General features: G+C 38.8%; 1 protein-coding gene across 4 annotated transcripts in view; it reads right to left on the bottom strand.

Annotated features, from left to right (window-relative positions):
• Positions 1–24757, bottom strand: part of LOC116625425 (protocadherin-15-like) — a 1687848-nt gene that overhangs the window by 834931 nt on the left and 828160 nt on the right. The gene's annotated exons all lie outside the window — the stretch shown is intronic.

Raw genomic sequence — 24757 nt, 5'->3', positions numbered from 1 at the left:
AGTCTGGGACTCACACCACTGGCCCCTCAACTCTTACTCCTTTGGACTCAAACTGAAATACACCACTGACTTTCTTGGCTCCCCAGCTTGCAGACAGTAGCTCATGGGATTTCTTGGCCTCCGTAACCTTTTGAGCCAATTCTTACAGTAAATCTCCTCTTTTAACTATCTATCTATCTATCTATCTATCTATCTATCTATCTATCTATCTATCTATCCACCCACCCACCCACCCATCCATCCTTCCATCCAACCATCCATCCATCCATCCAGTTAGTTGTTTCTCTGAAGAAATCTAATTCAGCATACTTTACAAAAATGTATAAATTTTAGAGTACGGATAAGTACATCAACAAAGTATGAACATACTTATGAAAACATCACAGAGGTAAAGAAAAATACTATTAGCCCACCAGAAACCCATCATACTTCCTCCCTTTTGGCTTCTCATAGCATGGAATAGTTTTCTCTGTTTTTGGAAATGGTATAAAGCAGTACGTGTGTGTGTGTGTGTGTGTGTGTGTGTGTGTCTAATGTTGCTCGATGTTTGCTAGTGAGATCAATCCATACTCTTCGTTTAGCTGTACTATGATCTGTGGCTATCCCGTGGTCCCCCTTACATGCGATCTCACCTTCCCGCGGTCGATCACAGTCAGGAAGCAGACGATCCTCCTTCTGCCATATTGCCAGAAGGTTATTAGTCGTGTAACACTACATCAGAATGCCTACGTATTCCACTCACTTCATCTCACTACTATTATTTCACATCTATTATTAGTATTTCAGCATCTCAGATCATCACAAAAAGAAGAAAGGTGAAAACAGTACAATAAAATATTTTGAGAGAGAGATCACATTCACATAACTTTTACTAGACTATATTGTTATATCTGTTCTATTTTATTATTAGTTACTGTTATTCTCTTACTGTGTCTAATTTATAAATTAAACCTTATCATAGGTATGCATGTATGGGAAAATAGCATATACAGGACTCAGTAATACCTATGATTTCAGGCATCCACTGGGGGTCTTGGACTGTACCCCTTACCAATAGGGGGAGACTAGTGGATATTCTTTACTTACCACAATTTATTCATTTATTCTACTATTGATGGTTACTTGAGTTGTTACCAGTTTGGGGCTATTTAAACAGTTCTAAAAATATACTGATATTTTGGTTCTGTTAGGATGATTATCTTCCTAGGAGTGAAATTTTGATATCGTAGTGTATGCATTGATTTATATTTAGAAGATAATGTCAAACCATTCTTTCAAGTGAATTCAAACTTTTATACTAGAAGCGGTCTTTGAAAATCCTGAATTATTCACACCCTTACGATTATTTTGTGTTACTTTTCTTTCCATTTTAGCCCTTCTCACAGGTATGTAGTGGTACCCAGTTACAGTGGTAATTTGCACTTTCCTCAGAGATTTGGGCTCCTTTTCCTAAGTTTGCTGCCCATTAGAATAGCACCCTCATGAGGTTGTAGAGGGAGTCTCTTGTCCACTCCTCTCCAGTTGTCTGCAATTTTCTTATTGACATGTTGGAGTACCCTATATATTCTTTATAGGAGACCTTTTTGGTTATATGTCTTACAAATATATCTTTCCACTCTATGAAATGTCTTTTCAATATCTTAATTATATATTTTGATGAGCATTTTTAACCTTAATAAAGAACAATTTATCTACCTTTTCATCATGGTTAGTGCTGTTGGTTTGCCTTTAAGAAATCCTTCTTTGCCCAGGTTTCGGAGGATACGCTCCCATGGTATCTTCTAGAATCCTTATGGAGTCTGCACACCAACTAGGACTTGATTTGTGTGTGATATGTGAGGAAGGGAGGGAGCAGCTGAAGGCAAGATACACCCTACAACACAATGAATTTCCTTGCAAATGTGAAAGGTGATGTTAAACCAGGGGCACGGGGAGAAGAGTTTATTATAGGCATGAAAAAATGAGTAACGGCTAAAATTGAGTTTGAAACAGGAGTGTGGAGAGATGAAGCTGAAGAGATAATGATGACTAAAATAGGACTTACTAATAATACATTTGCAATATTATAATAAATTATATTACTTAGGGCTGCTACTTTTGATGATAAGTGAGGCTTGATTCCTTTCAGACAGTAATAAGTGAAAGAATAATAAATAAGAGACATTTACACAGAATTCCAGCTTGAAATGCCTCTTATTTAAATAAAAATCCATAAGTTTTTAAAACAAATTCACTCTAAATAGTGATGCTTTATCAATAGTTGTAATAGTGAATAGATTAGACATCAAGATTTGATACTTAAGTATTTTTTTAAAGATTTTATTTATTTATTTGAGAGAGAGAGAATGAGAGAGAGAGAGCACAAGAAGGAAGAGGATCAGAGGGAGAAGCAGACCCCCTGCTGAGCAGGGAGCCCAATGTGGGACTTGATCCTGGGACTCCAGGATCATGACCTGAGTTGAAGGCAGTCACTTAACCAACTGAGCCACCCAGGCGTCCAATATTTGAGTATTTTTAACATTTTTAAAATTCCCTCAAATATGAGCAAATTGCTAAGATATGTAGATCTGCTCACATATTTTCGGGGTGGAAGCCTTTTAAGAACTTCTCCTCCACAGATAGTTTTTAAGTAAAAAACATTTTAAGAAATAAAACGTATTTTTTTCACCAAACATTTTCTGGCTTTGGTACTTAACATAATAATAACTGCTTTTTCTATACAAACTAATAAGTATCCAAATGATTTTTATAGTGCTACTGAATTTTAATGGGTCTCGTGCACAATCAATTATGAAAATGTTTAGGTCATCCCCACTTGCTCATAGTGGCAAAGAATAAGAAAGGATAAAAATGTGTTCAAAGTATACAAAGATGTGAAACCATAGTCACATCACTTCCTAAAATCGTCCACATGTATATTTGAGAATACTGGATTATAATATCAGATATTAGAAGCATTTATAGGAATCCATGAACCAGTCTCAGATTTCAGCCATATTAAACAATATCAGATAATCTTTTTTAAAAGAACCAAGTTAGTAAATATGTATTTAGTCAAAATCTCCATTAGTAGCCATTAATGAAGAACATGTAATAATATCAAACTTAGTCCCTGTCCTCAAGGAACTAGTAGTCTAATTGAAACAGGTAATATCTCTATACATGAAAGTTAAAGATGACTCTATTGATTAAACATTACCCAGAGTCATTATTGGAATTCAGACTGCACTGATATCTTGCAGAAATATGTGATATGCAGAGCTGATCTTGATAGAGACAATGCCTTAGATGGTAGGATAGGATAATATGAAATTTTGGAATTATTGCCATGTTTCCTAATTCTTTAGTTTTTACCCACCATCCCGAGGGAGCATGCAGGCATTTGAGGCCCAACTCTTAGGGAATGGAAAATCAGGAGATATATATGAGACCTTAGAAAAAAGAAAGCAGACGGGGTGCCTGGGTGATTCAGTCAGTTAAGTGTTTGCCTTCAGCTCAGGTCATGATCCCAGGGTCCTGGGATGGAGCCCCACATTGGGCTCCCTGCTCGGCGGGAAGCCTGCTTCTCTCTCTCCCACTCCCCCTGCTTGTGTTCCTGCTCTCCCTATCTCTCTCTCTGTGTCAAATAAATAAAATCTTAAAAAAAAAAAAAAAAAAAAGAAAGCGGACAATCCTGCTAAGAAAATAGAACTGAGCTCATGATGCTATACGTACCTGCTTCTTTGAGCCAATGCTAAAAGGGTTTCAACATGTTTATAATAAGAAATATGGAGCCCTGTGGCTGCACTTGGTGCACTCCTAACTGCTGATCTCTGTAGGTGATGAATGGAATTGGGCCTTGAGCTACCCACTTAAGCTATTGACCTAAGAGCTATTTCACGTGGCAGGCAAGCCTGGTCAACCCCAAAGCAGGAGCAGAGACCTTCTTAAGTAAGACAATTGATGGAATGTGTTGCAAGCAAACTCCAGCGAGAGTAGCCTCCCCTAGGATAAATAAATAGTGCATCAGACAGCAGTATCTCAGTACTATAGATCGCAATGTTCTTGCCCATGCCCTTACAGACTTAAGGAAGAAGGGTTTAAATATATCAGTATCCTGGAAGTGAATTCCTGGTAGAAACTGGTTACAGTTTGAAACAAGACCCCACCCTCAGAAGTTACATAAATAACAGATATAGAATCAAAGAATGAATGAATGAATGAATGGCCTAAAAGCAGTCAAGAAAGACCAGGGTATGGACTTATGATCACTGGAGAAATCTAGCCTATCTAACTGCTTCATTGATTACCTAATTTCAAAATAATGCAAGAGTATTTTGTTAATGCCCAAACTTGAGATAAAATTCTGATTCTGATTTCATGAAAAATTTTGGCCATTTCATGTCAACAAATACGCGTTACCACCTAAGTCTGCCAGACATAACGCTCAGTGATGAGCATACAAAGATGAAAGACACATTTGCTCTCCCAGCAAGGAATTTGCCATCTTAAGAAAAAAAGAAACCCATAAACAGACAATTTTGAAAAAGGAAAAAGGTGGCACCATTTAAAGTCAGTCCAGTCTACTAGATTGAGAATGTCTTTTTGGAAGACACAATATCTAACATAAACCTAAATGTAGGTAATGAGTTTGGTAAGTAAATGTTAGGGACTATTATGTTTCAGGCAAAGGGGAAAACATGAGTAAATGTAGGCAATCATAAAACCCATAGCTAATCTATACTATTATAACATAAACATCAAGTTGGGGAGTGCTAGAAAGTAAGGCCAGGGAAACAGGCCAGGACCATGATACAAAGGACATGTTGTATGTCATGTGTATGATCACGATGGAGCCACAGACATGCTCAATAGGAGGGTAATAGGGCCAATTTCATATTGTAGATAAATCACTGCTGTTACACTGCAGACAGTGGATTCAGGAGTATAAGACATAAAGCAAAGGGACATGGCTTATATTTGCTATTCAGGTTTCATTCAAGGAAGCAGACAAGCCCAGTTAGAATATGGCAAATATGCTGAATCTAACAGAGTAGTTTTCACTGGTATCATATAATATATAACTTATTAAATGGCATAAATATCACCTATGTAAATATATACAAAGTGCAGAAAAGTTTCAGTTTTGATGCTGAAAAGAGCTTATAATGAGTCTATAAAAACAAAAAAGTAGATCATTGCCCCCATGGTTGTGTTTCAACCAAACTTCTAGCTTTTGTTTTTTTCCCCCACTTACATGATGAACTAGAATAAAATGTGTGTGAAAGAGAGAGACAGACAGGGCATCTGTGATTTGCCACCTTCATTCTTGCATGGGAAGTTGCTTGGACAAGGAAGGGTCTTGGGAAAGAAGTCGTACATGTATCAAGAAGAACTGTTTATTATGTGCCAACATCTAAAAGGTTCAGAGAATTGAAACTGTAAAAATTATTTTTTTACAAATAAATTAAAACATGCAAAATGAAGCCAATGATTAAAATATGAATATAGAAATGTCAGTAGCATTGGAATAAAGTAGTTCAGTAATATTTCAGAGAAATGATTGTCTACGTAATTTTATCAGTATAATAAAATAATGGTGATAGCATATCTTTTGCATTTTTAATATTTAACTAGAGTAAGGGGGCGCCCATATTTTAAGAATACAGTTCTAAAGTATTTTGAGGGAGGTTTCAGGAGTGAAAATAATTTTCCTTCCCATATTGATACACTTCCAAGTCATTCTTCTTGCCTCCACTTTCTGACATTCTGCAAGCTCTGTGAACTTCACTGTTAGGTTTGATTTCTCTCTTCTTTTTCTTTGTCCATAATAAGCATTTTACCTGAGTGTCCAGACTGTCTCTCTGCGCTTATTTTACTAATTCTTATAGTATTGGCTTCCTGCAAGGTTCCTAACTGGCCCACTGAACACGCTTCCCTGCTGACCCCACGACCTCAGAATACTCCGCACCAGCCTCTGGAGCCCAGAGTAAGGATGTGTCCATGTGTGCGCATGCACGCACATGACGTCACCTTCCTCCCTGGAGTGCTTGAATGAAACATTCTATTTCCCCAGATAATGAGCTGTAGTAATTCTGAGGATCTCTGAAGCAAACATTTCTTTTTGCCATTTCCTAGGAGGAGGTTTACATCTCTACCTCATGAGCTAAGCATCAAATTGTGACATGCCCTACTTTGGGGAAGAATAATTCTGGATTTACTATGAAGAAATGGCTGTGGATTTTGCCATAGATTTTCACAATCATTGATTATCTTCTTTCATTTGGAAGGGGGGAAAGAGACGAACAATGCATTATATATAAATTGCCCTTCTCTCCAATTAGAAATTGGTTGCTTAACCAGTGAATGATCTTCGCAAATAAATTCCTCATAGTGTCTGAAATTTAATCACATGTTATAGAAAGAGCTTATTTATTTGTTTGTTTCCTTGTTTCTTTGTTGTAAATAAAGAATGTTATGCTTGGTTCTAATATTCTGCACTTATTCTTGGATGGATTGAGGAGAATGGGAAATAAACTTACTCTATGCATTATTTTTTTGCATTATTATGTATTAGTAAATAAATATGCATTTCCTCCAAAAGATACATTGTTTAATCTCTTTAAATCTGTTTTATTGGAACACCTGGGTGGCTCGCTTGGTTAAGCGTCTGCTTTCAGCTCAGGCCATGATCCAGGGTCTTGGGATCATCAGGCTCCTTGCTCAGCGGGGAGCCTGCTTTCTCCCTCTGCCTGCTGCCCACCCCCCTCTTGTGCACTCTCTCTCTCTCTGACAAGTAAATGAAATTTAAAAAAAATTTAAAAAATAAAAAAATAAGCCTGTTTTATTTTCTGTGTAATGGATATGAGGATGATATTAATAACAATTATGATACAAAGTAACAGTATCTACCATCTATTGTTGTCCTGAGGATTAAATGAGTAAAAAACCCTTAGTGATACGCCTACCACAAGGAAACACTCAAGAAGCCTTAGCAATTACTAACAATTCCTAATTGTACATTATATCTTGCATAAAATTGAGCAATTCACAAAGATACTGGCATAATCCTACCAAGCAAAAGGCTAAGTAATCCTTTTTACACTGATGGTACTAATTCCAATTGATGCGGTCTGTCCCCATCCAGAGGAGGATCATGAGATGATTCTTCATAAAACTGGTAGACGGAACATCAGTTACTCAGTGACAAGAGCTTGCCTCTAAGAGTTACAGAAACTGACAAATCAATAAATAGTGCTGGAAAAGTACTGTGATAGATGCTGCTAGTTTCAAAATTAATCATGTTTAGTTTAATCTCATTCAGTAACAGTGATGGTGTTGATTCTCACTGTTAAGTTACATTTCTTAGTGAAACAATCCTCTCTTAAGACTATCCTACCCATCATTCAGAGCTTTCTAATAGCAGTGTATTAAGTCATCATTAGCAGGTTCATTATCTATGGGCTACTGTGAAAAATAAGAGCCTCTGTAATGGCCATGGACTAGAGTTCAGCCCGTTTGTGTCAGAAGGATTTTAAATTATACTTTCCTTCTTGCTCCTGCTCCTATCCTGCCATAACTTGTTGTCAGAGAGCATGAGACACAGAAGAGAAGTGTTTCTCTAATTGCTACTGTAAAAAATACTTAGTTTAGAACACAGTGAAACTTTCATTTATGTGAGCAGGAAAAAAAAATAAAGTATAAAAAAAACACACCAGAAGGTTTTAATCTTATTTCTTTTCCTTATGTAATAATCTGATTTGTCAAAGTTTTCTGAATCTACTATCTCATTATTGCCATTTCAAATTTTATGATTAGCAGTAAGATGAGCGTTTAATTTCTGTTCCAAACTGGGACTGCTTTGGAAAAACCAGAATACTGAATCACCTGCATGTGGGAACTATATTCTCATGTTTGGCAAATGTGCAAACACTGGACTCAGAAATGCCTTAGAGTTTTTATTTTTTTAAAGATTTTATTTATTTATTTGACAGAGAGACAGAGAGCACAGATAGGCAGAGCGGCAGGCAGAGGGAGAGGGTGAAGCAGGCTCTCCGATGAGCAGGGAGCCCGATGCGGGGCTCGATCCCAGGACCTTGGGATCATGACCCGAGCCAAAGGCAGACGCTTTTAAACGACTGAGCCACCCAGGCGCCCAGCCTTAGAGTTCTCTTAAAGTTCACTTCCCTGACCCATCGGATTACTCTATCTGCTCAGGCAGCCTGTCATCACAACTCAGGCCATTCACATGCTGAGCCTGAACAGTAGTCAGGAAGAGTTCCACTGATTAATCTATTTGTCACTCTAAAGAAAGAAAATGCCTTTACTTTAATACTCCGAGTCACTGCGACATATTATTGAAGCACCATTAAGGAGGACCTGATATGATTTCTTTTCAATAGTGATAGTGTGAATTTGTCTAGCAATATTCCCTTTCAGACATCTAATCTGACAAACTCACACCTTTTACATTTGGAAACAAGTGAACTTCATTTTCGAAATGGAATAAATTGTCAATATGAGTTTCTGGAACTCATATGGCCTCTACAAGCTATGGGCATCCATTTTCAGGGCAGTACAATAAAGGAAAACATGAAGTCTCTCAGCTATTACATGGATGAAAACTAAAGAACCAAATCATTTTGAGTAGGTATAAAACCTCAGAGTCTATTATATAGTCCAACATTACACTAAAAGAAAATCATCTCTGTAATAGTAAGCTTTTCTCTGCATAGAAATGTCCAGAGATGTCAAAAGAAAGTACAGTTAAAAATATAAACATTTATTACTGATGTACTTTAACCTTAATTTGAAACCAAATATATGTTACCGTTTTTTTTTTAACCTTAGTTCTAATGTCTGTAGCTATGCAATAAGAGTTGGCTCAATTTTTAAAATTCAAACCTTCAAGAATTGGAAACAACCAAATTTATAATAAAGTGTCTTCTTTTCATGTATAATACCTTCTGCTTTGATAATCATTTCTCACAGTTTAATTTCCAGGTCTTTCATTATTAATGGTGTTTGGATCTGTATGATGTTTAATTGGTTCTGACTTTTTTGTCCTTGATTATAAAAGCATGTATTAAACATTGCTGAATTTTGAAATACCTACAGATATTTCCTTTTTAGGTACTGTCAAGGTAATTGGGTCTTCTCAGGCACTCCTAAATTTGCATGTTGAGAGAGAATTTTTTTTTTTCTTTTCCAAGATATTATGAAATCATCTTATATGTTTTCCACTAGTCTTCAATTTGCTACATAGGCTTTAGTGAAGATAAAGGAAATGCACTGTGTCTGCATAACCCAAAAACTGCTAGGAGGAAAACAGAAAAGAGCAGTAATCTCTCTTTTTTTTTTTTTTTTTTTTTTTTTAGAGACAGGGAGAGACAGAGGCGGTGGGTGGGGGGAGGCGGGGCAGAGGGAGAGGAAGAGAGAGAATCCCAAGCAGACTCACCTAGCCTGGAGCCCCACACAGGGCTCAACCTCATGACCCTGAGATAATGACCTGAGCCAAAATCAAGAGTCAGGTGCTTAACTGACTGAGCCACCCAGGTGTTCCAAGAGCTAGAATCTTTGTTGAGCATCTAGGCTCAAAGGAAAGAGTTACACCCCACGTTCAAGCAGAAGTGGCATATGAAGAAATCTTAGTGGAAGAGACAATGATGGGGACAAGATGCACTTGTAAAAGGCTTGTGATGAGCAGGGATGTTTTGAAAAAGTTCAAGTACAATCTCATGTTTACAGTGGAGGACAAAAAGAACTCCACAGGTCAGTTCAAATAAGGAAGAAAGCAGTTGATAGGTGGAGCCTGATCCATGCCTGGGAGAGGTTTCACTGGGGTTTTGGGTTGCAGAACTAAAGGATCAGTGACTTAACATTCCTACAGTTGCCGAGAGTGACACTGAGAACTAAGACTTGGAGCCTTTACTCAAAAATGCAGGAAGATGGTGAGAATAGAGAGAAGTAGTAGTAAACCAACAGGGTTGGGGATTAATATGGGTGTAAACTAAAAACCACACAGAATTAATCATCTTATCAGTTATATTGTATCAAGACTCACTCCCTTAATTTTACTTAAAATAACCATGAAATGAATAGTTTAGATGAACTTTGAACCTCACTCTGTAGGAAAGCAGATCTTAGCACTCTATGTGTAAAATAGACATGATAGATGCATGATAGAAGAAGGTGGTGTGGATAAAACTTACAAAGACAGGTTTTGGTCCCTAGCCCAAAACTTTAACAGATTATCTCTCTATGGCCTTATCTAGTGGGAAGCACAAATCATCAGCAGCAAGGCAGGTGCATTTGAACTTTCCCTCAACACACTGGAGTAAAATTGGAGCAGTTGCTTGCCTAAGTTTTATTTTATAGAATTCATTCAATTTGGCATGTGTGCTTAGACCCAGTTCGTAACTGAGTGAAGTAGAATAATGTTTCAAAATAACAAAGGGAATACGTTAAAGCTGTTTCCATTTAATAGTCCACATTGAAGAAAAAATTCAACACAATCCATTTCAAAACTAGTCACAATTTTGTCATCCTGCAGCTTTGCACTGTGGACAGAAGCAGAAGACTAGCGTGTTTCGTAAACAAGACTGGTTCTGGGTGAAAACTGTATTCCCCTGTGAATTGCAGCCAAGTAAGTATTGCTTACTTATTAGATTGCTAAGGCATGCTAATCCTATCTGCTTTTCTGTGGCCCTCTTGAAATTGAAGAAGTGACAGTTCAAATACGATCTGGATTGATTATTCAGAATTCTATAGACCATGGAAGATTTTAGAGGCCAGTATATATTTTAACCGATGAATATAACTAGTGTCTGTGCCAAGTCTCAATGTATCTAAAAACTGTATTATGGAACACTTAAATAGTTCTTGATAAATCTTTAAGAACTTTTTAATTTATTTGGCCATATACCTATTAGGCTTATTCTATTTTGTAAGGACCTTATTTATACATTGAGAAATTAACTTAAAAAATTACCAAATTTCTTTCCCTAGATTCAGAAAAACAAAACATTAAATTTATCAAAAAGATCAAACACTTTTCCTACCAACTCCAATTTGATTTTTGACTTGATGAACTTTGGACTACAATTTTGTATTTGGGTTTCAGAAGAACCAAGCGCTCTTCTTAATTCCATGCCTGATGCTTGTCAATGAAGCAACGTGGTATGTGGTAAACAGAATAAGACTATGAGGCTGACAGACTGACTGAAGTTACTTGACCTCTCTGAGCTTCCATTTTTGCATTAGAAATGCTAACCACTTAGCAGCCCTTATTAGTCAGTTATGTTTCCTTTCACGAACTCACAGATATACACTACTTAGAAAGAACTATGTCAGACAGCCGAAAAGGGGACACAGCACAGTAATCAGAGAAGGAGATCTTGTTTTGAGGAAGGTGTCAGGTATCCTGTGAGGTGAACAGTCTACCGCAAACATCACCCGTTTCTGTAAATAGCTTCTCCAGTAAAAACCAAAGGGCATCTTTTCCAGTGGTGTTGAGGTGAGCAGAGAGACAGTACATGAAATAACTGAGCTTGGAGCACATACTCAGATGGTGTTTGTGTCCAATGTATTACACACAGGCTCAGATAGTGACACAGCATACACATATGTCCTGTAAAATACTCAATCTTTATCCTCAGTAAGACTTACCCGAGTTGTTTCAAAAAATCCATAATCACTGAATTTAATAACATTTTGATCTAATTCCAGTATAGGAATGATAACTTTTTTTTTAAAGATTTTATTTATTTATTTGACAGAGAGAGACACAGTGAGAGAGGGAACACAAGCCGGGGGAGTGGGAGAGGGAGAAGCAGGCTTCCCGCGGAGCAGAGAGCCTGATGTGGGACTCGATCCCAGGACCCTGGGACCATGACCTGAGCTGAAGGCAGTTGCTTAACAACTGAGCCACCCAGGCGCCCAGGAATCATAACTTTTTAGACGATACATTTGGCTGAGTAACTTTTCCAAAGGACATAATAAAATGATCTTGTAAGGTTCTCAAATAACCTAAGAAATTCATTAAAGAAAACACTTCATGTCCTAATAACATGATTCCATTAACTTACTCTAAGATTTAGGAAGTTAAATTCAAGCCCTCACCTACAAGTGTTAACCTTTGAGGCCATCACTTAACACCTCTTCATATTTCATAGTGGCCCTTCTATCATTCCCAAACCAGGACTATGTATGTCTTCATATTTTCTATCCACTTAATCTTACATTTTTGTAATTTATATGCCATGATGTAAATAAATACATTCAAGTCCCAAAAATGTTAATATCGTCTCATCTAGCACATTCTTTTCTATTCGGTTTTTGAGAAAAATACATTTTTCTCAAAAAGTTAAAACCTTAATATTATCATGATTAATAGAAATTACTAGGCACCAGCTTGTTAATAAAAAATATTGAGATTAGTAACTCCAACCAATTTTTTTCTAGGTCTGTCCCCAAACCAAAAATATACCAGGAAATAAATACAATGAATCTCACAAAGACAACAAATATATATGCTTTAGTTCACCATCTTATCCCCAGTACAATGCTTGATTTGAATTTGAATTAAAATAATTATCCTTTCAAAAGATGACTATTTGAACCATTTGAATATAGTTGACTTTCTGATATAAGTTACTATCAGCTGTAGAGAATAGTGTACCTGCACTGAAAGACTGTGGGTAAAATTTATATGGCTCAACAGAATATACAAAAAACAATAAATAAACTGATATACAAATATATATAATTACAACATAATTATATATACAAAACTTTCCTTCTTAAAATGGTTATTGACGCAGACCCTATCCCCTGAAACCCAGCCAGTTACAAGGAAACATGCTTTGGATCAAATGCTGTGTATACAGGCAGGACCCCTCCCCAGCCTTGTGCTGTCTGTGCTTGGTAGAAGAAATAAGGCTTATCTTGATGAAAGAGCTATCAAATGCACAGAGCAGGCAACATGAAATAGCCTGAGAGATCTTATCCTAAGAGAAAGAGGGACAATGGGGGAGTATGATCCTAGGTTCACCTCCTCCCATGGATACAACTAGATAACACCCACATCAGTGTAAATAACCCAGAAAAGTACCCAAAGACTAGCAGAATAGACACTCCACAGGTCACATCAAAAAAGATAGAAAGAGTGGAGACATGATCAGGAGCCAAATGGACCCATGGGACTATCCACAGAAGGGAGGAATGCCTCAGGCATGGAGAGGGGAGAGGGGCAGACTCCACACAAGGTATCCCAGGTATGGAGAGCCTACACTGGGAAGATGAGTCCTATAACATCTGGCTTTGAAAACCATAGGGGCTTAACTTCGTAAGTTCTTCACATCAGTGGGGCTTAATACCTGGAACTTTAAAATTAGCAAGCTAAAAAAAAATAAAATAAAATAAAATTAGCAAGCTAGGCTCTGGGACAGCCAGAGGATGATGGGAAACTGAGTCCCTGCCCTTGAAGAGAGCACAAAAAACAGCCTGGCTGAGATATAGCACAGAAGCAGCAGTTTGAAAGACACGTGTATGGTAGGGAGATTTGTCTTTTAATCTTGGGGCCTATGCTAGAGAGGCAGTAATCTTTGGGAGACTTCTCTAAGAACAAAGGAGCTCATGGATGTCATTTCCCTCCGCCCCACCCCCACCTAGATATAAAGGAACCAGCAACAGGAACACTCTCCGCCTATCTTGCTAACAGTGTGCCCCATTCTACACTCTCCTGCAGACTCACCCCCTCCAACCCAGCTTTAGCAGGAGTTCACCAAAGAGAGCCACTGCAGATGACAGCACTGAAGGCAAAAGTGGCTCAGTCACAACAAGAAGGCACATGCAACACACACTAGAGACACCCTTGAAGCACCAGGTTCTGGTGAACAGGGAACACTACATTGCAGGTCACTACAGGAACTCGTCTTCATAAGGCTGCTACTTGCAAGAGCAGGAAACACCATTGGCTTTCTTAACACATAGAAACAGACACAGAGTTAGACAAAATGAAGAGACAAAGGAGTATGTCCCAAATGAAAGAACAGGACAAAACCACAGGAAGAAACCTGAATGAAATGGAAAGAAGTAATATGCCTGATACAGAATTTAAAGTATTGGTAAAAAAGATACTCACTGGACTAGAGAAAAAAGGGGAGGACCATAGTGAGACCCTTAAAGGGGTAGAAAACATACAAAAGAACCAATCAGAGATGAAGAACTAAATAATTAAAATTAAAACTACACTAGAGGGAATAAATAGTAGACTAGAGGAAGCAGAAGAGTGGATCAGTGACCTGGAGGAGAGTAGTGGAAAGCAATCAAACTAAACAGGAGAGAGAGAAAAATAATGATACAAAAATGAAAATGGACTTAGGGAATGAGCAAAAGATCAAGTGTAATAACATTCGCATTATAGGGATCCCAGAAGGAGAAGAGAGAAAAGGGGACAGAAAATTTATTTGAAGAAATAATAGCTTAAAACTTCCCAAATTAGGGGAAGAAAATAGAAATTCAGATCCAGGAGCCACAAAAAGCCCTCACTAAAATCAACCCAAGGAGGTCCACAACAAAACACATAGTTATTAAAAATGGCAAAAAGTAGTGATAAGAGAGAATATTAAAAGCAACAAGAGAAAAGACAGTTACACAGCACAAGGAAAAATCAACAAAACTAAAAGGCACCCTATGGTATGAGAGCAAATATTTGCAAATGACATATCTGATAAAGGGTTACATATTTCTAAAATATGTAAAGAACTTAAACAACTCAACACCAAAAAAGTATCAAGTAACCTAATTATAAATGGACAGAAGACATCCAGATGGACAAAAGACACATGAAATGAGTCTCAACATCACTCATCATCAGGGAAATGCAAATCAAAACCACAATGAGTTATACCACACACCCGTCAGAATGGCAAAAAATTAAAAACACAAGAAATGTTGGTGAGGATATGGAGGAGTCCTTTGCACTCTTGGTAGGAATGCAAACTGGAGTAGCCACAGTGGAAAACAGTATGGGGGTTACTCAAAACGTTAAAAATAGAATTATCCTAGGATCCAGTAATTCCTCTATTGACTGTTTACCTAAAGAATAAGAAAACACTAATTCAAAGGGATGTATGCACCCCTACATTTATAGCAGCATTATTTACAATAATCAAATTATGGAAGCAGCCTGTGTCCATCGATAGAAGAATGGATAAAGAAGATGTGATACATGTATATATTATGCCATATTACAGTCATAAAAAGGAATGGAATCTTGATATTTTGCAGTAGAGAAGGATCTAGAGCATATAAATGTAAATGAAATATGTCAGAGAAAGACAAATACCATATTATTTCACTCATGTGGCATTTAAGAAACAAAACAAAGAAAAAAAGAGACAAATAAAAAAACAGACTCTTAACCAAAGAGTGGTAACCAAACTGGTGGTTACCAGAGGGGAAATGGGGGGGAGGAGAAATGTATGAAATAGGTGAAGTGGATTAAGTAAATTTATTGTAATGAGCATTGAGCAATGTACAGAATTGTTAAATCATCATATTGTACATCTGAAAGTAATATAACACTGTATGTTAATTATATTTGAAATCAAATAAATAATAAAAATAAATTAAAAATACAGAAAGAATGCAGCAGATATTTCAAAAAGGTCATTTACTAAAAGCCAATAAGCAAAATTAGACCTACAAAAAATAAAATGGCTTCTGAAATAAACTACTCAACAGGAGAGAGAATTAAAACTGAACAACAGAAGAAAATACTAACCATCCATCCATGCATCCATGCATCCAACCATCTAGCCATCCATTTATCTATGCTTCCATCTATTCACCCATCATTCCATCCATCCACCCATCCATCCACCCACCCATCCATCCACCCATCCATCCATCCTTCCATCCGTCCGCCCATCCATCTATCCATCCATCCATCCATCCATTTATCCTTCCATCCATATATCCATCCACCTATCCATATATCCATCCTTCTATCCTTCCATCCACCCATCCATTCATCCATCCATCTATCTCCCTAGTAGCTGCAAATACAACTCTTAGGGTTCATGAGTCATTTTGAAAAACAGATGATAATAATAATGAATACTACTTTGGGCATTTCTTTTTTCTTTAAGTTTGTTTATTTATAATCTCTACACCCAACATGGGCTGGAACTCATGACACCAAAATCAAGAGTTGCCTACTCCAGCAACTAAGCCAGCTAGGTGCCTCTGCTTTGACCATTTCTAATAAAAATTCCTATGAATGAATATTACTTATTTTCAAGCATGTATTTAAGTTACAGTTGACAGTTAAGGCACTATCAGGCTGAAGAACATTGAAGAGAATGTGTTCTTAGACTATGAATGAAGGTCTAATATATAAAGAGATGAGCTAGATGAATTATGAGAAAGTAATGGGTTTAAGTTTCATTGATTCAAAGTTATGATTGAGCAGCTCATTTCTCTGATGTAAGGAGAAATGTAATTAGAAAGGAACTGCAATTGCAGTGTTCGTAAAAAAAAAAAAAAATAGTCTACAAGCTTGTACATCACTCTGAGTCAGTTAAGAACTTACTGAGGTGGGGCGCCTGGGTGGCTCAGTTGGTTGAGCGACTGCCTTCGGCTCAGGTCATGATCCTGGAGTCCCTGGATCGAGTCCCGCATCGGGCTCCCTGCTCGGCAGGGAGCCTGCTTCTCCCTCTGACCCTCCCCCCTCTCATGTGCTCTCTCTCTCTCTCTCTCATTCTCTCTGTCTCAAATAAATAAATAAAATCTTTAAAAAAAAAGAACTTACTGAGGAATGTGATAATTCTATTTTTTACAGGTTTTTTTTTTTTTTTTTGCACCAAATTGCAGTCTCGGGCTGAAATTGAGGAGGAGGGACTAGCAGCATCCATGTGAGCAGCTGAGCTTAACAATACTTGCAGTGATGAGGATTCCAGAAGGTGGGCCTGGCATTCTGGGGAGCTGCCTTTCAGACTTCACTTTGGGTGACAAATACTGATGTGCATGGACGGTTGTCACAGGTCAGCACGTGAGCTAAACAGAAAGCTGTCTGGACTCATGCAAGTGACAGTAACGAGTATCATCAAGCAAACTCAGGGCATAACTCTCCCTTCTTAACAAGGGCTTGTCCAATTTATAGAGAGAGTGTTCTAGTTTATCTACATGTTACCTCTCCTTTTTCTTCTGCGGGGCTGGGGGTGGATGGTAGCATTAAAGGTCTTTTCTATCCCTTTCTTAAAAAAATGGTCTATAAACTCAGAAATATTTAATAAGAAAGTAAATTCTACAGAACAGCTTAGTTTAATATTCCAAGAAAATAAATTTTATTATAAATGCTTGTGGAAAAGAAGATAAGCATATATGTTTATAAAATGAGCCTGATTCTAGGGGCGCCTGGGTGGCTCAGTTGTTAATTGTCTTCCTTTGGCTCAGGTCATGATCTCAGGGTCCTGCGATCGAGCCCCGCATCAGGTTTCCTGCTCGGTGGGAAAGCCTGCTTCTCCCTCTCCCACTGCCCCTGCTTGTGTTCCCTTTCTCGCTGTCTCTCTGTGTCAAAAAATAAATAGAATCTTAAAAGAAATGAGCCTGATTCTATGGGTCATGTCTCAAAACCAATCTCATTATTGTTATGATGCTCTAGGTGTGGGAGTGCATGTGAGTGTTTCTGAATGGAGAGTGAATACCTATTGGTGAACCTGGGGGGCTCAGTCAGATAAACTGAGATCAAGAGCTGAAGATCAAGATCAACTCTTGATCTCAGTTCAGGTCTCGATCTCACGCTCACATCCCGGACATGCCATGGCTAGCACCTAAACTATATGTTTTGCATTCTTCATCTCTCTCTTCCCAGCAAAAGCCAGCTTATCATTTAATACTTAATAAAGTTCACCTTCTTAACAAAACCCTTCTACTTCTCAGTTGTAAAAAGAGTTCCTTGTCCTTGAACTTGTTTCCTTTATATGTGCTTAATAAGATAGATCACCTGGTACTTTGTGGTAGTCATGTACGTCTGAATATAATATACCTTTTCTTACTAGCATTCAAGGTCCTTAAAGGCAGTGTCTGGGTTTTGAAGGACTTTCATCAAAGAGGTCAAATAAACTGTTCCCAGGGAGACAAAATCAGGCAAGCTCCTGTTTCCCACTGATGGAATGGAACATTAACTCCCCGTCCAACTGAGCCGCATATGCCTGGGTGCTAAGAGCGTTCCAAGGCGTCCCATGCCTCCAGGGTGACACTGAAGCCCCTGAGGTGAGCCTCTGTCAGGCACTGCACCTGGACTGGCTGGAGATAACAGAGATGCTATCCTGTGGCCCACCTGGTCCAGAGGCAGGGGACCCTGAAGGTCCCGAGGCAGCACCTGAGCACTCTCTGGTCTAGTATGTGGACATTATAAAGCTGGAACCACCAGCTAGAACCCATCTTTGACACACTCTCTGTATTACAAGAGTATTTTATACATCACAGTTATTAACATACTCTGAATAAATAACAGAGTTCAGAAAGCAGAATGGAAAGATAAGAGTGAATGTCACATTAGAAGTGAACAATTCCATTAAGAGTACAATAAAGCACAATGAACACAATAGGTTGATCATTTTGAAATGGTGAAGGCTGGAAAGAGTTTTAGGTTGCTACTGTTGTAAGTATGAAGTCATGTAAATCACTGGTACTCAGCTTTGTTAATGAGTTAAGTAAGTCAGGGCAGCTTTCTAATTCTACTTCTGGTGAAAATAGCTGTGTCATCTCCCTGGGTCTCATTTATGCATTTGCGAAGTGAGAAATGAATTGGATGACATCTAAGCATTTTTCTAAACTTTGAAACTGATGTGCTTAAGATCCTCAATCGATGGCAAAGAAGTAAACATTCACCTAACGGATACTGTCAAGCACAAATCAGGTGCTTAGGCCCCTGTCTTGTTGCTAGCAAGACACAGTAATGAACAAAGCAGGCTTAACGCCCTGCCCTCTTGGAATTTAAATCCTAGTGTGCGGAGTCATAAAGCAAAATACAAGTGTGGTCTGTTAGATGATGATCAGTTACAGAGAAACAGAAGGGAAAGTGTATAATGAGCAGGCCAGAGGGTGAATAAGCTGAACACGGTGGCGAGAGCCAGACTGTCTGGAGAGTCCAGTGAGGGGTCCAGGCTTGGGGATAATGCAGGAGGAGCGTCCCTGCCAGAGAGGACAGTGCCAATGTCCTGATTGGGGGCGGTGGGGAGGGCAGGTGCCACCTGCTGGGAACATGATAAAGAACTCTGTGGCTTGAGCCAAGAGAAACAGAGCCCACTGCGGGCACTGTGCCAGCAAGTTAAGAGGAGGTTAGGTCATGTGGCATCCTCAGGACATTGAAAGAATTTGGCTTTCACTCAGAATGAGATGGAGAGTCACTGAGGATTTTGAGCAGAGTGGTTTGGCTTTCAAAGGGTCACTTGGGCTGCTGTGTTAAAATGGATTATAGTGGGGCGAGGAGGTGAACAGAGACATGGGAGTCAACAGTTTCTAGAAGATACTTCTGACAATAATGCTTGCAAAATTAGTAACTTGGCTAAAGTTGCGGTAACGAGTCCACCTCTTTTAATTTAGGTTTTTCCACTGTGGCCATCAGAATGACTAAAAGTTCTACCTTCCTAAAGTATATAAGATATCTGAATCACTTTCTCCAGCAATCCAGAGCTAAAACACCACTATCGCAGACTGGCTCTACGTAATGTGATAAAAAGAAAAGAAAAAAAAAAAGAGAGAGATAAACAGTACTGTGTATCTTTAGTATTTGTTGCTAAAAAAAAATGATTCATTGCAAGTATTCTTCACGATGTCATGGGGTCATTAACATCCCCATTAACAGAAGAGGTCACACAGAAAGCGAAAGGGGGGACTTCCAAATTGGAGAAGGTATAATCACTCCTGGCAAAGAAATATGGAAAAAGGTGTATTTGTTCTCTATTGCTGCCATAACAAATTACTACAGAACTGGTGGCTTATCCTTAGTTCTGAAGGTAAGAGATGAACACTATGTCTCACTGGACTAAAATCACAATGCTGGCAGGGCTGTGTTCCTCCTGCAGGCATAAAGACCCGTTCCTTGCTGTTCTACTTTCTACTGGGTGGCCACCTTCCTTGGTGCGTGTTCCCTTTGATCCTGAAAACCAGCAATGGCCAGCTGAGTCTCTTTCAGTGGGGCATGATGCCTTCTGTCTCTCTCTTCCATCTTAAAGAATGTTTATGATCACCCTGGGCCCACCTCGATAATCTGGGATAATCTCCCCATCTCAAGGGCAAGTGATGAGTAACTTTAATTCCCGCTTGCCATATATGGTACATACTCCCAGGTTCTGGGATTAGGACCCTTACATCTTCTGGGGGCTCTTCACTCTGTCTACCACCAATGGCAGGTCAGATAGGTTGGATAGGTTGAAGGGGATGATGCCAGGTGAATCTTTCCCTTGCGTCATAGCTTTCATCAAACTTGATCCAAACATATGTAGTATGATATATGGCACACTTCAAAACTGTCCCATTTCATTATTTTATCTTATGAAGTCAACCTATCTTTATAGACAACAACTGACATGTTATCAGATTACTGCCTTTCTCTGTGTGATCATGAGAGGAGTTGTCTGTGCAGGAGACTTTCCCAAACATGTTTAATCTTGCTTATCTTTGGAGTGCATGTGTGTTATTTTACAGAAGGTGACTAAGGAAATTGTGAGCAGAGAACATAAAGGCAGTTAGGTTGTGTATGCCTACTCATTACCTCTCAGACGGTGAACTGTAAAAGCCCCCACTTAAAAGGATGATGATAATACTCAAGACTGAAGAAGCCACACTTGGAAAAGTGAAGACTCTGCCATGTGGAAGGACATGGAGAAAGATTATCCACCTGTGTTTCTGGAAAGTTGTTTTGGGTTTTTGTTGTTGTTGTTGTTGTTTCCTGAAGAGACTGTAGATTTCCACTGCAGATTTCCATATGACGAGTGGCAGACCTTGGGTAGGAATATTAGGTCTGTGGAGGCACGCCTTATTCTGGGGAAAGTCCATACATATTCTTTCCTCAGAGACTTGTATTTAAGGCCTCCTTTCTGGATGGGAGAGAAATTCCCAAGGGCACTACCCTAATGCCTCGGGTGGCAGCCCTGGAAAGTCTACCTCTTCTGCTTTTTTTCAGCCATCACTGCCATCTTCCAGTAATTCATCAAAATAACAAAGGGAAAGAGGAAAGTCATCTGCTACATGTCTAGGCCTCTTAGAAAACGTGGAGTTGTTCCTTTGGCCACACACGCACAATTCTATAAGAACAGTGATACTGTAGCCATCAAGGGAATGGCACTGATCAAAAGGAACGCCCCATCAACATTGCCATGGGAAAGCTGGAGGAGTCCGTGAGGTTACCCAGCATGCTGTTGGCACTGTTGTGAACAATTAAGGGAAGGGCGAGATTCTTGCCAAGAGAATTCATGTATGTATGGAGCACAGTCAGCACTCAAAGAGCCAGGATAGCTTCCTGAAGTGTGTGAAGGAAAATGATCAGAGAAAGAAGGAAGCCAAAGAGAAAGGTACATGAGTTCAAGTGAAGAGCCAGCCTGCTCCACCCAGGGAAGCACACTTTGTGAGAACGAACAGAAAGGAGCCTGAGCTGTGGAACCCATCCCGTATGAATTCATGGCATGATACGTGTAAAAACAGTAAAAGATCTCAGGATTGTAAAAAAAAAAAAAAAAAAAAAAAAAAAAGTCTACCTCTTGCACAGGTGACATATTACCCAGTAGTGGACATCTCTAGAGATGCAAGGATTTATGACCTTGGAGAATAGCCATATTGCATGCTGAATTTTACATGTCTTTGTGTTGAAATTTTCATCACTCTCTTATAATCTACATACAGCATGATTTTCATTAGAAGTTACAGAGTTGCCTCTATACTCACTGTATTTGCCGAAAGGATGGATAGGTGTCCACCACTCGGATGAAGTGTTTCACAAAAAGCTATGTGGGCAAGAAGGAACCAGAGGGTGTCACCTGCAGGATGAGTGCCCTGCATGAAAGGGCTTAGAGGTTCTGATCTGGGCCCAGATGGAAAATTGTGGTGGCAAGTAATGACCCAGAAAGATTTTGGAGCAGATACATGTCCCTGGAAATCTCTAGATACCTCATAAATGATTGAATTCTTACATATAATCAAGTAAACTTGGGGTCAGGCTTTTTTACTCAGGCATTTAGGGAAAACATGATTTTTAGACTAGTGATATCTAATACATAAGTGCCAGATACAAGAGAAGGTGTAATAAATACTCTAAAGGAACTTAAAAGCTTATTTAGGGTTTGTCTTGCAAGCCAGCCCTTTTCCCTGCATGTTTTTATCAGACTGTTAGTGGCATGCTGCTACCAATGTGTATTTTATCCAAAGTTGCTATTTTGAAAACCACATTTGGTGCATGCCAATAGGAAAAGATGACACGATAAGACAAAAGGGAGTTTGTAGATGATGAAGCAGCACATGGGCCCACTTAGTCACCCTTTAATAAGCATATACTCGTACCCTACAGAACAGTTCTTCATTTGGTTCCAAGTATACTTTAAGTCAATTGTAAATCAGTACCACCTGAGAGAGAAAGGAGCGTGAGAGGTGAACTTATCCTTTTTAACATAATATATGGGCAACAGTAATATCCTTCAGATCACACGTGCTGTGCAGTGCTCCTAAATACTGTAGGTGACATAGGCATGCTGAAATTTCTCTTTGTCCTCAAGTGCGGGGTTCTAAAATATTTGATGTATAAAGAAAATCAAAGAAAGGAAAATCAAATTGCTTTAAAAGAAGGAATTTTGTTTTCGTGAAACTACACACACACACACACACACACACACACACACACACACACACACACACACTGTGGCAGGCAGTTCCTGAATGGGCTCTCAGTGATGCCTTCCCCCTGATATTCATAGTCTCTCCACTCCCCATGATAGTGGGCTTGAGATTAATCATGCTTGAGATTAATGACTTCTAAGATGAGATAACAGGAGACTGTGACTTTTTTCTTGCTCACTGGGTCTTGCCCTCTTACCCTCTCTGTTGTGAGCTGCTTTACGGAGAAGATCCATGTCACAGACCGTGAGGCAAGCCCCTGACCAATAGTTATTAAGGAAGGGACTGAGACCCTCCATCAAGGAGGCCCAGGAAAAACAGTCCTGCCAGTGATCTCTACATCCACTCACTCCCTGAGTGAACCTCAGGGCGATGGGAGCCCCACTGAGACCTTGCCTGAGCTTTGTGAACTATTCACTCCCACACAGCCCAGCTAAGCCCTGCCTGGACTTCTGACCTATAGAGACTATGAGACAATAAATGGTTGTTGCTTTAGTTACTAAGATTTGGAATCAGTTATTAAACAGAAATGCACAACTAATGCACAAAAATACCCAAACACACAAGAGAAAATACATTTTTTTTGGAGGGAGCCCTAGATGTTGGAACTAGAGCTGGCTACCATGATTTATCAAAGCTCAACATATTATTTGACTGCAGTGTGTGAATATTATAAAGTGTCTTTTCCTTAGAATTTGTTAAACATGCAAATAGAAAACTAGAATACTGCAGAAATGTATACTGTGAATTTAAGAAAGACATAGAAAACAGAGAGGTATGGGAGGTAGTTATAAAAAAGTATTAAAAGATTCAAAGTCAGAATTTATATTTTAAAGAAAATGTCAAGGATTCCAAACACACACATACCTTCTTCTCTGGGAGTTATTATTACTCTAATACTATATTACAATAAATAAATTTCCGAGTAACAAATTTGTGGCAGGTCTACAGCCCATACACTGCAGGAGAAACATTTTGGCTTTTCTTACAAACGTCTCCTCTGTAACGTTGCCAACAAATTGCAAAGGCCCCGCTTCTTAAAAAAATAATAATTCCACCACTAACTGAATTTTATAAGGAAGGAAGGAAGGAAAAAATTCCTTCATGACATGAAATTATGTTAATTTTTGAATACAGACTTTTCGCCCTATTTTGTTAATCAGTCCTTCAGGAGAAGGGGAAAAATCAAGTTTCAAAAGCAACCGTACCTCAATGATTCAAATCAACTCACCAGGCTGATGACGGGCAGACAATAAAAAAATAAATTGCCCTATCAAAGTTAAGTTGATTACTACTTAGTACCTACCTGTGTTCTTCTAAGATTTTATAAATTGCTTGTGATTGGAGCTCGGATGAGATTAGCTTGCTGATTGCCCCTAACCATAGGAAACACTATTCAAAGAAAGATGAACCGGGAACCAGTCCTTTATATGCACAGTGAAAGAAATGTAAAAAGGGAAGAAAGTGATCTAATCAGAAGTGTTGCATAAAACAGACAAAAAAGAATCAACTAGGGGATAATGTCTCTCCTAAGGGCAAAGGAGCTGTCTGTTTAAGTAGGCATGTGTCTATTGACGAACGATAGATGGATGCGTTACTTTCACAACATACCAAATCTGGCACTGAACTCAAAATCAGACTGGGGGTGGGGGGTTCTGGCTGGATTCCATACCGGGCTATTCCTTTGTGGGATCTTCGCGCTCTAGGCAGGTTGAGAAACCTGTTTCTTTATCTTCTGTAAGACAGATTATGTTTAGAAAAGTATGGAGGGGACATGAGCAGAACTCACTGATTTAGAAAGTGGTTAATATACACGAGCAAAATGTAAAATCAACCTGCAGTGAAGGCCCTAATATCGGCCAGCACGTTTCTGTAGTAGCTT

This window comes from Phoca vitulina, unplaced genomic scaffold, assembly GCF_004348235.1.
Source record: "Phoca vitulina isolate PV1807 unplaced genomic scaffold, GSC_HSeal_1.0 scaffold78, whole genome shotgun sequence".
NCBI lineage: Eukaryota > Metazoa > Chordata > Mammalia > Carnivora > Phocidae > Phoca > Phoca vitulina.
This window is presented reverse-complemented; position numbering and strand designations above follow the sequence as displayed.